We start from the raw sequence: 15,422 nt of genomic DNA, 5'->3' as shown, positions 1-15,422 counted from the left end.
TAATGTAAAGCCCATCCATTATCATTGTTCAAGAATCATAGAATAAGTGTTTATAAGATTTACTAAATAGTGAAAATTTACAAAGAAATTTAATCAGCTTTATCCTCTTACCAGGAAGCTGTCAGCACTTTAAAAACAAAAACAAAACTTGTAGTGGAATTCCCTAGAAAAAGGACCATGTACTACATTTCACAGAGTGATAACATTTCATTAGATAAGAGCCTAAGATCTGGAACAAGCCTTGCAGTCTGGAACAAATTCTGCCTCTGTCTTTTAATAGCTGTGTGACCTTGGAAAAGTGACTTAACTCCCCTGTGTCTGTTTCCTTTGTCATAAAATAGTGATTCAGCCTGAGGGAAAACTGAGTTATAACTTGAGAATAAATGAGTTAAGATTGTAAGGTGCTTAGTTCAGCACCTTAATAAAAGCTAATTTTCCTTCATTCATTAAACAGATATTTATTGTCTTCTATGTGATAAGGCCAGAAATATAAGTTCACAGTATAACAACAAAGAATGATACAACATCTAATTCTATGTATGCATGGGTGTGTGATAAATCACTTCAGTCGTATCCGACTCTTTGTGACCGCATGGACTGTAGCTGGCCAGCCTCCTCTGTCCATGGGATTTTCCAGGCAAGAATACTGGAGTAGGTTGCCATTTCCTTCTCCAAACTGTATGTATGGGGTGCTACAAAAATATATGTCATGCTCTGCAGTCAAGAAGTGAGCAATTAACTATTACCGAAAGAACCTTGGGTCCACTCACCAGCTGCACAGCAAAGCCAATTTAGTGACATCTGGGCTATGGTAAAGGAAAGGATAGCATTTATTTGCAGGGAGCCAAGCAAGGAGTATGGGGGTGGCTCTTGCTCAAAGGATCCGAACTTCCTAGTAGCTTTCAGTGAGGGATTCTGAAAGGCAACATTTGGGGTGAGGGCTGCAGTGTGTGTGACTCTTTTCTAATTGGTTGGTGAGATAACAGGGTGATGTTTCCAGAATCGTAATCATCTACCTTCTGGTTCCACCCACCTGAGGGCCACACGCTTATAGTCACCATCCTCCACCTAGGATTTGGGGGAGTGGTCGTTGTTCCTGCAGAACAACTTCAAGATTGTCAGATTGTTATGTATATCCATATTCCTGGAGGAGGAAGTAGGACTGTTTTATTGCTGAATTATTGTCATTATATTTCTTGCTTAACTGCTTTTCCTTTGTTTCTTCATTCTCTCACTTATGTAATTAGTAACTGCTTGTACCTTTTCTTTGGAACTCATGGAAGGCCTAGGAGTCTGACGCATTTTTGTATAAACAAGAAACAAGGGACTTGGAGGAGCTTTTGTACTTGGGAGGGTCCTGTAGGGTCTTTCTCAGTTTCATAACTTACTGTGCAGTAGACTAAAAAAGAAATCTTGGCCTTTAAGGAAAGAGTATGATTTTGAAAAGTGGACAAGGTGGATGTGTAAAGCAGGGAGTGTAAAGTAATCAACATAAGGAAAGTCACAAAAGCATGGAAGTACTGATGTTTGCCAATGAGTGATGAAGCATGAAGAGAGGGGATTCACCATTTTTGATGAATCCTCTATTGCATGAATTTGGTTGTGAGAGGGCCCCACCTCCAATAGGGAGTCTGGAGGGAGGCAAACATTCCCTCTCCCTGCCTTTTGGCTGCTGAGGCATGGGCATGTGACCTTGGATAGTTTCACCTATGAACGTGAATAGGGAGATGGTGATGCTAAGTTGCTGAGACCCTGGAATAGTGGCCACAGCAAGTGGCCAGTGCAGTGGGGCTGTTGGTGACAGAGTGTGCCATAGTCTGGTCTCTGTTACATGCTGCCAGCCTTACATAGATCCTGACCCTTTTCTGAACCAATTCTCCATCTATATGTTGATACAGTGGGCTGCTTGACAACCCTCCTATACTTTTTTTCTGGATAAATTAACTAGATAGAGTTCCTTTTGTTTGCAACCAAGAAGTGTCTTAAACAGTAGAGAATGTCTTTTTTTTTTTGTCATCAGTGTTACCTAAATTTTGTTCAATGAATATCAATTACTTTTGTAATAAAACATTTTTATTTAATGTAAAATCAAATATAAATGTGAAATATAAAAAATCTTGAAAGTAAAAAATTTAATTAGAATGTAAAAAGAGCCACATAATGATAACAGGATAAAATGGATAGATATTAATCATAATAGTAATAATTTTAAGGTAATAATATTGAATGCTTACCTCTGAGCCAGGTGCAACATTATGAGCTTTGTCTGCATTATCTGAGTATAATGATAACATTAAGTTGTACATACTATGATTATCAACCTTTTCAGTTAAGAAACTGAGGTTGGGAGAGTGTAAGTCACTGTCCTCAAACCACCTGTGGCATTGTAGTGTAGCCAGGATGTAAACCTGGGTAGCCTGAACACAGCATCTATTCTTCTTAACCTATGGCATCATGGATAAGCTAGTCACCAATTTTTCCTAGGAGAGTTGACTAAGCTTTTGTACTGGAGGTAATAAGAAAGATTTTGCCAGGTAAGGAATACATAATAGGGTCAGTTTAGCCTGAGAAGGGAGTGTGCAAGGGCAAAGACAAGAAAGGCCATTACCTGTCCCAGGAATGCCTCAAGGAGCATTGACTGTCAGTGTAGGGGCTGTAGTGGAGGGTGGGGTTTGGAGGTGGGGAAGGGGTGGCTGAAAGGGAGGTTGGTAAGAGGAGTCCAAATAAAGGTTTGAAATGGAATGGAGAGTGATCATGTGAGTCCTTAGGTTTAGTAGTTTTGATCCTGAAGCAACTGAAAGTCATTAGTAGTCTTTAAGAAAGGGAGTGACGTCATCAGCATCTTTTTTAAGAAGGATCTCTCTGACAGCAGCACAGAGGAAGTACTTGGGATGGGAGTGATGAGTGTCACCAAGGTCAGTTGCAGGATACTGAAACAGTGCATGACAAGTCAATGAGAACAGTGGGAGTGAGACAGAGAGGAGAACCCAGATTTGAGAAAAGTCCCTAAGATGGAAGCAACAGGGTTTGATGACTAATTTGTTGCGGGTGGTTGAGGAGGAAGAATTAAAGATGACTGAGATCTAGTTTGGAAACCTGAGTAATTGGTGATGTTATTAACTGAAATAGGAATGGAAGGAAGGAAGTCTCTGTGAGGCCTACGAGTAGATTTACATGTGTTATTTCATTTAACCCTAAACAAACTGATGATGAAAAGATCAGGATGCTCATTTGCTAGATAGGAAAATAAAGATTCAATGAGGTTGAATAACTTGCCAAGGTCACACAGATGGCAAATAAAAAAGCTGGGATGTGAAATAGAATTTTACTTCAAAGTCATGTCTTTCCGTGTATTCCACACTCTGATAATAATTTTTAGTTTGGAAAAATAGGACTAAAGCTCAGGGGAAGGCTAGATAGAGCTAGAAACATGGTTTGTCTTAGAGTCGGAATGGTGAAGAATGAGGAGAGAGTAAACTCTCACACGATTGGGATAAAGGACTAGAGCAGTACTGTCCAATAACATTTTCTGCAGCGATGGAAATATTTCATGCACTGTCCAATACTGTAGCCATTAGCCCACACTGCTATCGAGCATTGGAAATGGGGCTAATATGACTAAGGAACTGAAATTTTAATTCTAATTTTAATTACTATAAATTAAAAAAGCATATGTGGTTAGTAATGACCATATTGTATAATTTAGGACTAGAGGAACCAGCTACACATGAAGGTAGTTCGTCAGAGGAGAGGCCATGTTGGTAACACCCCCAAATCATTAGGTATTAGATTATCTGCTTTCTGTCTGTGAGGAAGATTGGTCCTGGGCTTCCCAGGTGGCACCAGTGGTAGAGAACCCACCTGCCAATGAAGGAGAGAAAAAGAGATTGGAGTTTGATCCCTGGGTTGGAAAGATCCCCTGGAGGGCAGGCATGGCAACCCACTCCAGTATTCTTGCCTGGGGAATCCCATGGACAGAGAAACCCGGTCAGCTACAGTCCATGGGGTTGCAGAGCCAGACACGACTGAGCGGCCAAGCACAGCACAGCACAGCACACAGCACGCAAGCACACAGGCTGGTCCTAAGACGGGGGACTATAACTCATTAATTAAGAAAGGGCTCCATCCTAACGCAGACCGGTTAATTTTACCAACTCATCTTTGAAAAGAGAGTAAGTGTAATAGTCCACCTCTTCTTTTGTTTCCCTTTTTTTGCTGTACCTCACAGCCTGTGGCTGTCTTAATACCCCTACCAGGGACTGAACCCCCCTTGGCAGTGAAAGTGCAGAGTCCTAACCAACGACTGAACTGGACTGCCAAGGAATTTCTCTTCTCCTGTATGAGACAAAAATCACAATCATTTTCTCTGTATTTACATTTTTCTGTATAGAGTGTTATTTAAGCTCAAGCTCTAGGCAAACACCTGGGTTCAAACTGAAATTCTGCCATTGAATTGATTTGTTGTGTCTTGTGTTAGTTACTTCACATTCTCAGACTTCATTTTTACTACCTGTAACACAAGGATAATAAGTACCTAACTCAGGGGGTAATTGTGAATTAAGTTATATAACCTATGTAAAACCCTTAGCTGTATCGGGCCCTGGTTTAGCACCCAGTTAAGACTGGCTCTTCTGTAACTAGTACCTTATTGTGATGAGTTTGTACTTTGCACCTCTGTGTTTTGACATTTACTTGACTCTATTTTTGCATAAGTGAAGGTGTTTTCCCAGATCTCTAAATGTCAGAACATTCCAAAAAAGAAATACACATTCATCAAGATAAAAAGGTAGATATGGTTCTGAAAAATTCTTATTGTAGTGTATGAATTTTGCAACTATTTTTGTATTTCACTTTGATTTGTTTTGATAAAATATTTTAAATCAGTACAGTGGAAAATCTTAACTCTGATATTTTGTTGTGATCATTAAAATTCCCTTTGCTTAACCTCAATTTTTCATAAACCACATGATCAAGTGAAGCTACTAGAAGCTGTAAATGTTGACTCAAAAGATTTCTTGATGTTTGGAAGTTCTGAAGAATTTCATACCACTGTAATTGAAGTATTTAATGCCTAGTTATTTAACTTCTATGCAGAGTATATCATGAGAAACGCTGGGCTGGAAGAAGCACAAGCTGGAATCAAGATTGCCAGGAGAAATATCAATAACCTCAGATATGCAGATGACACCACCCTTATGGCAGAAAGGGAAGAGGAACTAAAAAGCCTCTTTATGAAAGTGAAAGAGGAGAGTGAAAAGGTTGGCTTAAAGCTCAACATTCAGAAATCGAAGATCATGGCATCTGGTCCCATCACTTCATGAAAAATAGATGGGGAAACAATGGAAAGAGTGTCAGACTTTATTTTTTGGGGCTCCAAAATCACTACAGATGGTGACTGCAGCCATGAAATTAAAAGACGCTTACTCCTTGGAAGGAAAGTTGTGACCAACCTAGATAGCATATTGAAAAGCAGATATATTACTGTGCCAACAAAGGTCCGTCTAGTCAAGGCTATGGTTTTTCCTGTGGTCATGTATGGATGTGAGAGTTGGACTGTGAAGAAAGCTAAGTGCCGAAGAATTGATGCTTTTGAACTGTGGTGTTGGAGAAGACTCTTGAGAGTCCCTTGGACTGCAAGGAGATCCAACCAGTCCATTCTAAAGGAGATCAGCCCTGGGTGTTCTTTGGAAGGATGATGCTGAAGCCGAAACTCCAGTACTTTGGCCACCTCATGCGAAGACTTGACTCATTGGAAAAGACCCTGATGCTGGGAGGGATTGGGGGCAGGAGGAGAAGGGGATGACAGAGGATGAGATGGCTGGATGGCATCACTGACTCGATGGACATGAGTTTGAGTGAACTCTGGGAGTTGGTGATGGACAGGGAGGCCTGGCCTGCTGCAATTCATGGGGTCACCAAGAGTCAGATACTACTGAGCGACTGAACTGAACTGAACTGAATGCCTAGTTTCTGGTTATCTTAAAAGTAGTTGGATAGATTGTACAGTGGTTGGATACATCAAGGACTATTTAAAGACCAATGACTTCAGAAGCAGGAATAAGTAATAGGATGTCTTTTGTTGCCACTGATTTTGTACTTTGTAACCTTAGTTCTGCTGAGTAGTTTGTTAAGTAAGGAAAAATCATTTACCTCTTTGGACCACAGAGAGGTCCTCTGTAACATCTAAAAATTGATCCTGACTTGATTCTAGAATGATCTAAGTATCCTTCCAACTAAAATTCCTTGTATCTGCCTTTTCTTCCCCCTTAAAGTCTTAAATGACTTACAGAGGTAATTTTTACTTCCATGCTTTTATAAACATGCTTTTGGAATACTTCATTTCCTTGAAAAACAATTCACTGGCGAGTCAGCATGAAGAAAAAAAAAAAAAAAAGTCCGCTCACAATAGATACCAAAATTGCACGAGGTGGTGAAACAAAAAATGATTTTCTTAGTAAACTGAAATGATGATACATAGAGAAACCAATTATTTACAAAATGCATGGTGGAAGGCTTTATGTAGCAGAGCTAACGTGCTGTTACACACCAAGTAAGATGGGGGTGGCAGGGCTGGCGGTCAGGGACTTCTCTCCTTATTGCCTGAAAACGGCTATTACTATAAACGTTCCTTTCCATGAGGGAGAAAGAAAATGTGTTGAGAGGCGGACGAAAGAAGCAACCAAGCAAGGTTAAAAGCTCCCCTCCACTTTTCCACCCCGCCTATCCTCTCTGGATATACACAATTAAGGGAATTTCCTCCTGCAGCTACGGAGCGAGCGTTCGGTGGCCGTTTCCACGTCACTATTAGGGCAGCCAGAGATTTTGCTTTTTCTGGCGGTGATTTCCCAACTTCTGCAGGTCCCCTGCGGGTCGCCGAATGTCGCCCTCTACCCGGGGCGAAGCCAAATGGCCAGGAGGCTCGGAAGCCGGGCCCGGGACACAGCGGCCGGGTGAGGGCGCAGGAGCGTTTCCTGCGCGAGCGTGGCCACTGGGCCCGTTTCCGGAAGGCTGATTGCATCAGGTGTGGAGCGGGGCGCCTCCTTGGCCCAACCTGGCGGCCACTGCGCCTGCGTGCGTCGCCCCGCCCCGCCCCGCCGCCGAGGGCTCCACCGCGGGTTTTCCTCTCGTTCTGGAGGAGATCGATCCCGGAGGGGTGGACGGAGATTACCGCTCTGGGATCCCCGAAAGAGGGGATGGCAGGGATGGGTATCCGGGGAGCCGCGGGGAGCTGAGTCCGAGGGAATAGAGTACCTGCGGAAAGAGGATCTGCCTGGAAGGCTGATGGTGGTCCCCTGTTGATGGGCGGAGTGGTCTTGGGCTGATTTCCTCTCTTCCTTAGACCAGAAGGACGTAGACTCGAACTAGAGAGCTTTCCGCATTTTCCCAAAGTGGGTTACACCGCGACCGTCGACTACCTGTGTGGTGCACGAACTCCATAGGCAGAACGTGGGGGTTTCAGAGACAGCCCCGAGGATGAGCACGTCCATGGATTTATAGGGAATTCTTGGCGGCAATATTGTTTTTCTTTTGCGGAAGGAGTGACATTAATTGTTGGCCTCCAGATTGGTCTGAGGGAAAGTGTTTATGGGAGAGGTTTGGGGGTGCAAATGCCAGAAACTCCTATTTCGCAAGGCAGCTTTCCTCCACTACTCATTTCTCCCAACCCCATTCTAGACTGCATCAGGGTCCCATTATACACCCTTTACTACACACCTAGTAGATTTCCCTCCTAGCACTCTTCGGGTTTGAAATGACATTTTTGAGTAATTGTTTAATGGATTTCTGTCCACCTCGCTGGTCTAAGCTCTATGAAAGCAGGGGTCTGGGCTTTTTTATTCACGGCTATCCCTAAGCTAACTGTAAGATTTTGTGGGTCCTCAGTAAATTCATGATGTTGAAGGAAAAAAGTAATGCGGGCCCCAACCACATAGAGTCCTCTCATGAAGAATAGGGACCAGTGAGTTTGCTGTTTGAAGGACTGCATTGTGGAGGTTTAGGGAAGAGGATGACAGGAGCAGCCATTACCTTGTAGTTATTAGTCAATTACTTTTAGCATAGTCCTCCTGAGGGAGATAAGAAAGGAGGTAAGAAAGACTTTTGTGTATGTGTGGAGCAGTAGTTCCCAAAGCGTGGTCTTCAGACCAGCATCACCTCGGAAGCCGTTAAAGGTACAGAGGCTTGGGCGCACCACAGACCTACCCATTCCGAGATTCTGTTAAGTAATCTGAGTTTCCATAAACACTCAGGATATTCTGATGGAGGCTCAAGTCTGACAATCACTGCACTGTTGAAGAGCAATCCTAAAGATGCTTTGGGGATGTTATTCAGTGTCTGGGGGCAAAAAACTGATTGCTACTTGGTATTCTTTCTTATCAGGATCTTGCTCGTCTGAGTTTTAGTTAATATTCCTGGAGGGGAAAGGGAGATTATGCTTTCCCTCTCTTGCAGGTGTGTTCCTCCCTTGAGGTGCTCTTGCTGTGATTTTCACATGGAGAAATGGTGTGTGTGTGTTCACGCGCCATATGCCTGGGTTTCTAGATAAGGAGGCAGAAGGAAGGAGAAGGTCTCGCCCACAAAGTTGCAGCTGGATGGGCGTGGGCAGCTCTCATCTGAGGACATTTTCCCGTTATAAGGGGATGCAGACGTGTGGGAGAAAAGACTAGCCAGGGATAAGGTTACCCAACTGCCTTTTGGTGCAGACAGACACCGAGCCACAAGGAGGGGATGCCGGGCTACCTCGCGTTGGGTCTCGACGTTCTGGCCCGCCTTGTCTCCTTGCCATCTTCTCGGATGATTAGGGGACTGTGAGTTCGAAAGGCCCCGAAGGCTCTGCCTGCAGGGGTCGCACTAGGAGCGCGGCCCGCCCCCTCCTCCTCGGCCCCCGCCCCCGGCCCCGCCTTTCTCGGGATCTGCCCCCGCCCGGTCAGGCCCCTCCAGCCTCTCCGCGCAGCCGCCGCCAAAGCCTGGAGAAGTGGAATCTCGCCGGCGCCGCTCCCTGCGCGGGACTGGCGGAGCGGCACTGGGCATGCTCAGTCGCCGGAGCCCGTCCTGGTCTCAAGTAGGAAGCTCGTGCGCTGCTCCCGCAGCTGATCCTGACGCTCCCGGCAGGGCGAGACTGGAGCAGAGCTGCCGGGCGCCGGAGCCGAGGCGAGCGCCGCGTACTGCCGGTGAGCACAGCTTTCTTCCTTGCTTTTACTCTGGATCCCGGGGCGGCCCGGGAGTGCTGGGGAGAGACTCGATCAGCCGCAGCGGCGTGGGGCTAGTGGCGGCGCGTAGCCCGGGCGGCTGCTCCTCTCCTCGCGGCCCCGAGGGCAGCGCGGCCACTGCCACTCGCCCAGCCGCAGCCACAGCTGCAGCAGCTGCCACAGCATCTGCAGCAGGCGTTCGCTGCGGAGTCTCGTGTGTCCCGCTCCCGTGCCGCAGGGCCGGGTGGCACGGCGATTGCGGGCTCACTCCTTGACTCCATCCCTTTGGCTTCTCGGCGCCCTCTTTCCCTCGGCAGCCGGGGCTTGGCAGGGCCTGAGGCGGGGGAGACAGGGTGGGAGGGGGTGCGCCGGGGGGGCTGCGGAGGGGAAAAAGCGAGGGTGGGAGCCGGCGGGGAAGAGCGCACACCCCCTTGCCTTGGCACCGGCCTCCGCTGTGCGGCTGGGCTCTCCCTCCACCAGCGGCAGCGCACTCCTGCCGGGAGTTGAAGACCGGGATGGATTCTAGGGGGTTCAGAGCCTAGCCGCTGGGAGATCAAAGGGGGAAAAGTTCATTTCCCTCTCGGAGGCAGGGAGCATTTTAACTAGAAAATGGCTGTGCGAAGGGGACCGAATCAGGGAAGCTGATCCTGAAATCCACTTTGCTGCCCGCCGGACAGAATGGAGGGTTGAACCCTAGAAATGACATTTGTGTGTTGAAAACATTGCTGGACGGAGGAGGGATGCGGAGTGCCATAGAAACAAAGGTGATCTTGACATCGGCGAAGAGGTCTAGAACTGAGGGGTCAGGGGCTAAGGGTCGAAGGACCGCAGGGCCTGAATTAAAAAAAAGCAAAAACCATTGAAAAAATCAGACAGAGTTGTGGCCGTTTTGTGGTCAAGTTCAGGGCAGTTTAGAGCCATGACTGTCCCAGACTGTTTTGGATGGATTGAGTGGTTGGGGAGGGCCAAACACTGAGAGGAGAATAAGGTCAGTGTCAGAAGCTCAGACAAGACTCGGCTCCGTTTTGATTAGAAGTCCCTCAGTCACTGGCTTTACATTGTGCCTGATGACTTAGGTAAAATACTCAAAGGATTCTCTTAAAATGATGCCAGCAATCATATCTGAATTCCAAGAAATGGGGAAACTTTGTGAGGTTGGCATTGGTTTGTTCTTTGTTTTAATATTTCACTGATTTAAAAAGCAAACAGTGGCATCCTGATCTGTTGTTCTGGATTGGGGGCTCTTAAGTCTTTGGTTTATTTTTCTTGTCATGAATTTATTTTTCACATCTTGTCCTCAAATGGCCATGATAATTAAGAGTGCATTCGGGTAGCTGGGCGTTCAGGAAGGGGGGTTTCTTTATGAAGCCACATTGTGGTGTTTTCAGTTTGTAGCTTGGAAGCAATATTTGTTGAGCAGTTTATGGTAACTTGCAGAGTCCTAGAAATGGCAGTTTTGAAAGGGTGACATTTGTTAAGAGGATGAGGAGCCTCAGGGTTGGGGTGGGGGGCGTCTGGAATGCTGAGAGAACACAGGTGGCGGTAGAGTGCAGTGGGCTGGCAGGCAGAGCACCTGGGGATAACAGATGAAGATCTCAGTAGCTGTTCTTTGGTCATTGGCTAATTATATGACCTCAAAAAATCACTCAGGGACTCCATTGGCTGGGGTCGGTCTAGATATTTGCTCAGAGCGTTTGAGAAGAAATTCTAAAGTTAAGATCCTTTTCCAGGGAACTGGAAAGGAAAGAAATGTTTCTTTCATTCTCTCTTCAAAAGGATGTTAATACAGTTAACTAAGTAATTCACCTGCATGGAGCCAGCACAGTCCCATTTTCTGAAACTTTTGTAAAGTGCTAGTGGAAAAACGCAGGAGCTGAAGTTGAAAAGACTGACTTCTTACAGTTAACTGGAGTAATAAAAATCCTGACTACAAAATCATTTAAGAAAAATCGGCTAAATAGTGGAAGAATCCGCATGTACAAAGATAAAATATTTTAAAACTGTTACTCTTTTTATGTCATGTTTCAAAGTTTGATGACTTTTTTTTTCCCTGCCACCAGAGAAACAACAAAAATCAATTTTTTTTTCTTTTTTTGTTACAGCAGGAATACTGGGAGGCTTGCCATTGTATTGGAACAGTATTATGTTGATTATCCTGATTTTAGGATATCTAAATTTGTCTCTTAAAATAAATGGGATGTTGTCTGAATACCTTCTTCAGTTTTAAAATATTCAGCACCCTGATTTAGTATAGCCCCTTACACTTTTCATGGGCACAGGACAGACTTTTAGAAAAGTATTGTAAGAAGATATTACTGCTTATGAGGGCGATGCTTATTTTCCTCTCCCAAGTTAAGGAAAGTAGCATTTGTTCATTACTATGTGTCAAGTCTGATATTCAGACTCTTACACATCTTATACGTTGTTATCTCTGACATAAATGTCAGCTTCCCAAGAAAATCCCTCTGAGGAGGTGGACAGTTCATTGCTTGTAAAGCAGTAGAACTTCCGAGTTTTATTTTATATAAGACTATGTTTAACTGCTTTTATTATTCAATAAGCATTCTCTTGTAAGACATATTTGATTTGTTATTTGGAATTAGATTTGATTGGAACAGCATGTCTTCAGAATGATTTGAATGTTTTTAAGAAGCTTCTATTCAGATTTAAAAACTTTTTTTATGTTCATTTATTTTCAAAAGAGTTGTACTACTAACAAATGAATGTAAGGAAGATATGCCCAGATTACCCATTTTAATTTTACATGTTATTAGCGCATATTCTGGGGCTTCCTGGGTAGCTTAGCTAGTAAAGAATCTTCCTGCAATGCAGGAGACCCTGGTTCGATTCCTGGGTGGGGAAGTTCCCCTAGAGAAGGAATAGGCTACCCACTCCATTATTCTTGGTCTTCCCTGGTAGCTCAGGTGGTAAAGAATCTGCCCACAATGCAAGAGACCTGGGTTTGATCCCTGGGTTAGGAAGATCCCCTGGAGGAGGGCATGGTAACCCACTCCAGTATTCTTGCCTGGAGAATCCCATGGACAGAGGAATCTGGAGGCCTACGGTCCATGGAGTCACAAAGAGTCAGACACAACTGAGTGACTAAGCACAATGCATACTCTGCATGTTGTTACGTGTTGATGGTGTGAAGTAGTTTGTCAGAGTGACAGATGCTCCATAGTAAATGTCTAGTGGCATTTCACAAAAAGACCACCAGCCAGGGAATCCCAAGACTTGCCTTCTGGGCCGGGGTTGTCTGCTACTTAAATTTACTGTGTGACCTTGGGAAACTCAGTTTTCCCATCTGTAAAATGATGGTGTTGCAGTAGAAGGCACCCTCATGGTGTCTTTTGAGCCTTCAGGTCCCAGTCCAGGGGCCTGTGATGCAACCATTTGAAAAGGAGGACTACAGGTGAAGCCTTAGATGAAGCTGATTTTGTTTCACTAAGTCTGGGCTGTCCTGCTTTATGGAATTGTTGTTCAGTTGCTAAGTTGTGTCCAACTTTTTGGGACCCCATGGACGGTAGCCTGTCGGGCTCCTCTGTCCATGAAATTCTCCAGGTAACTGTGGTGGGTAGCCATTCCCTTCTCCAGGGTATATTCCAAACCCAGGGATTGAACCCAGGTCCCCTGCATTGGCAGGAGGATTCTTTATCACTGAGCCACCAGGGAAGCCTACTGTGTGGAATGCCCTTCATTTTGTTGCCCATTTCTTACATCCCTTCTAGTTTTTGTTTGTCAAAGAATGATTGTCATAAAATTAACTCTGTGGGGCTGCAGTTGAGGTAGGAGAAAAGGTAATAATTAGATTTGGGTAGAGCACTTTAGGTATTTGAAATTGTTTTACAGCATCTTCTGAAGAGATTCTGCTCCAGGGCGTGCAGGTGGTCTAAGGAATAAGCCTCTTCAGGGGCTTTAGAGGAGACTATCCTGTGCCTTGGTTGCCAGGGCACCTATATGAACTTTGGGCAAACTTTTCCCATGTCCCTGCCTTGTCTCTTTAGCCTTTGATCAGAGTTGCAGCCCTCGGTCTCTGGAATAAACTGATCATTATCATTTCATGTTAGCACCATCACTGTACTGAGCAGATGCCCATGCTGTAGTACCAGGAATGATGGCTGTCCAAATGTACCTACATCAACTTTTTTTTTTTATAATCTGTGATGGGTCGAAGGAAACCTATCTAATTTGATGTTTGTAATGTACTTCGCTTTTAATATGCTCTCAAAACTCAGCCTCATTAACCTTTAAGTGAGGCAGGTGAAGAGAAGCCAGAGTTGTTGCTGCTGCTGTTGCTAAGTCACTTCAGTCGTGTCAGACTCTGTGTAACCCCATAGACGACAGCCCACCAGGCTCCCCCGTCCCTGGATTCTCCAGGCAAGAACACTGGAGTGGGTTGTCATTGCCTTCTCCAATGCATGAAAGTGAAAAGTGAAAGTGAAGTCGCTCAGTCGTGTCCAACTCTTAGCAACCCCATGGACTGCAGCCTACCAGGCTCCTCCATCCATGGGATTTTCCAGGCAAGAGTACTGGAATGGGGTGCCATTGCCTTCTCCGGATTTAAATAAGTGATAATAAGTAGATGGTAGATCTAGTGCTTCTGATCATAACTAGGCTCCAGGGCTGCTGGGCCTGTGGTAGGAGTAGGGCAGGAACCGCAAACACCAGATGAGAGCTGAAGAGACGCAGTACGGGGGGGTAGAAAGTCAAGTCATCACAACTTGGCAAGAAGTAAGAAGCCTTGGTCTGTTTCAAGGTATGAGGGGGCATGGGGTGTAGAGTTACAGGAGACATTCCCTCTCAACATAATCTCTTTTTCATAATATTTTACCTGGTCCTCTAAGTATTGAACAAATGCTAGGACAGGCATTATTTTTGTAATCAGGAAAAAGTCACAGCATATTATTTATTGGTATGTAAAATGTGTAGATTCATATGGACAGCTCTGGAAAGATAACATGGAAAAAATGAATGGTATGGAATATGAATTAAGGTTTTTCTTTATTGTTTGTTAGTTATTTGGTAGTTGTTATAAATAAAGTGAACCATTCTGTCCTTTGCCGCTTGTGGAAGTCTTACAAAATTTTATCTGCTAGGTTATAACTAAAGTTTTTGAAGTGTAACTCTCTCGGAAAGTATGCTTCAGGAATGCTTGAAGTAGGAGGCAGAGCGGTTTTGTTTTGATTTTTCCTTTTCAAGTTGAGTAAAAAGAATGCACTTTTGGAACCGGGCTGGGAGAAGTATGCACTTAGGAGGATGAGGTTGGGGAGAACTTACAGAGCTCCATAGAGCGAAGGCAACGCTGTTGTTGAAGAAGGAAGCCTTGGCATGACTGGTGGTATGGAATGTAGCGTTTCCCAAACTGCTGCCCTGTGAGTAAGAGTTTAGTTAGTGGAGTGTCTACCGTATGCACGTCACAGCGCTAGGGCTGTTGTCTGTTGGTGAGGTTTCCACTCTCCTTATCCGAGTGATAATGATGACCATATAGTGAGTATTTTCCAAGTGTGTTCAACTGAGAAGATCTGTCCTTTTCTCTGAGATTATGCCATTCTGAACTGATGGGAATATTTTTATTTGGCAGCTTAATCATCCATGAAATTGATAAGTCTGGGAATCTGGGCCTGAGATATAGGGAGCTCTGCCCTCAGGATCAAGTTGACTAGTGGAGGCCAAGACACACTGGAGCTTGTGGGTGAGCTGATGGGGCCTTCCAGGAATGTGGAATCATTGGTACAGACTCAAGGTCCTAGGAGCTGAGAAGAAGTTAATTTCGAAAGTGCTCTGGGAATCAGCAAGTATTTTTGAATTATAGCCCAAGAATGACAAGGAAAGTGCCAAGATGAAAGATGAGGTTCTGAGAGAGCAGAAAGGACAAGTGACTGAAATGTGAATTTTAGCAGGCAGGGCCTCAGAATGACAGATTGTGGTGTTTGTTTTTTTGCATGCAGACTTCTTTCTGCCCAAATGGCATGCTCTAACAATTCAGGATTGGTGATTCTAGGAAATGCTGTTGGAGTTACAGCCGTAGAACTGGAAGTGGTGTTATAGCCGGCTTGGTTTGCACCTCTTCAGTATCATGCCCTCCACGTGAGCCTCGATGAATCGCTGGAGAAGGTTTATGGATAATTTGCTCATGGAATTGGGATTGTTCACCTTTAGTGTGAGTAGCTGACAGGAGGGTGGGAGGTGAGGAAAAAAACACAAATTACTTCTGAGTTTTAAATAGTGGCTTAAGAA

The 15,422-nt window shown here is 44.7% G+C and overlaps 1 protein-coding gene across 16 annotated transcripts in view; it reads left to right on the top strand.

Moving 5' to 3' along the window:
• The first annotated feature begins 8,942 nt into the window (after positions 1-8,942).
• Positions 8,943-15,422, top strand: part of APBB2 (amyloid beta precursor protein binding family B member 2) — a 384,146-nt gene continuing 377,666 nt past the window's right edge. For 9 of the 16 annotated variants that reach the window (XM_027544336.1, XM_027544335.1, XM_027544333.1 and 6 more), the window contains exon 1: positions 8,961-9,167. The gene's annotated coding sequence lies outside the window, so the exon portion shown is untranslated. Of the gene's footprint in view, positions 9,168-15,422 lie in introns of all 16 variants that reach the window. The other 7 variants (XM_027544347.1, XM_027544349.1, XM_027544340.1 and 4 more) reach the window with 7 other exon arrangements.

The sequence above is a fragment of the Bos indicus x Bos taurus genome, chromosome 6 (assembly GCF_003369695.1).
Source record: "Bos indicus x Bos taurus breed Angus x Brahman F1 hybrid chromosome 6, Bos_hybrid_MaternalHap_v2.0, whole genome shotgun sequence".
NCBI classification, from domain to species: domain Eukaryota; kingdom Metazoa; phylum Chordata; class Mammalia; order Artiodactyla; family Bovidae; genus Bos; species Bos indicus x Bos taurus.
The sequence above is the reverse complement of the archived record's forward strand: the minus strand, read 5'-3'. Positions and strand labels throughout refer to the sequence as shown.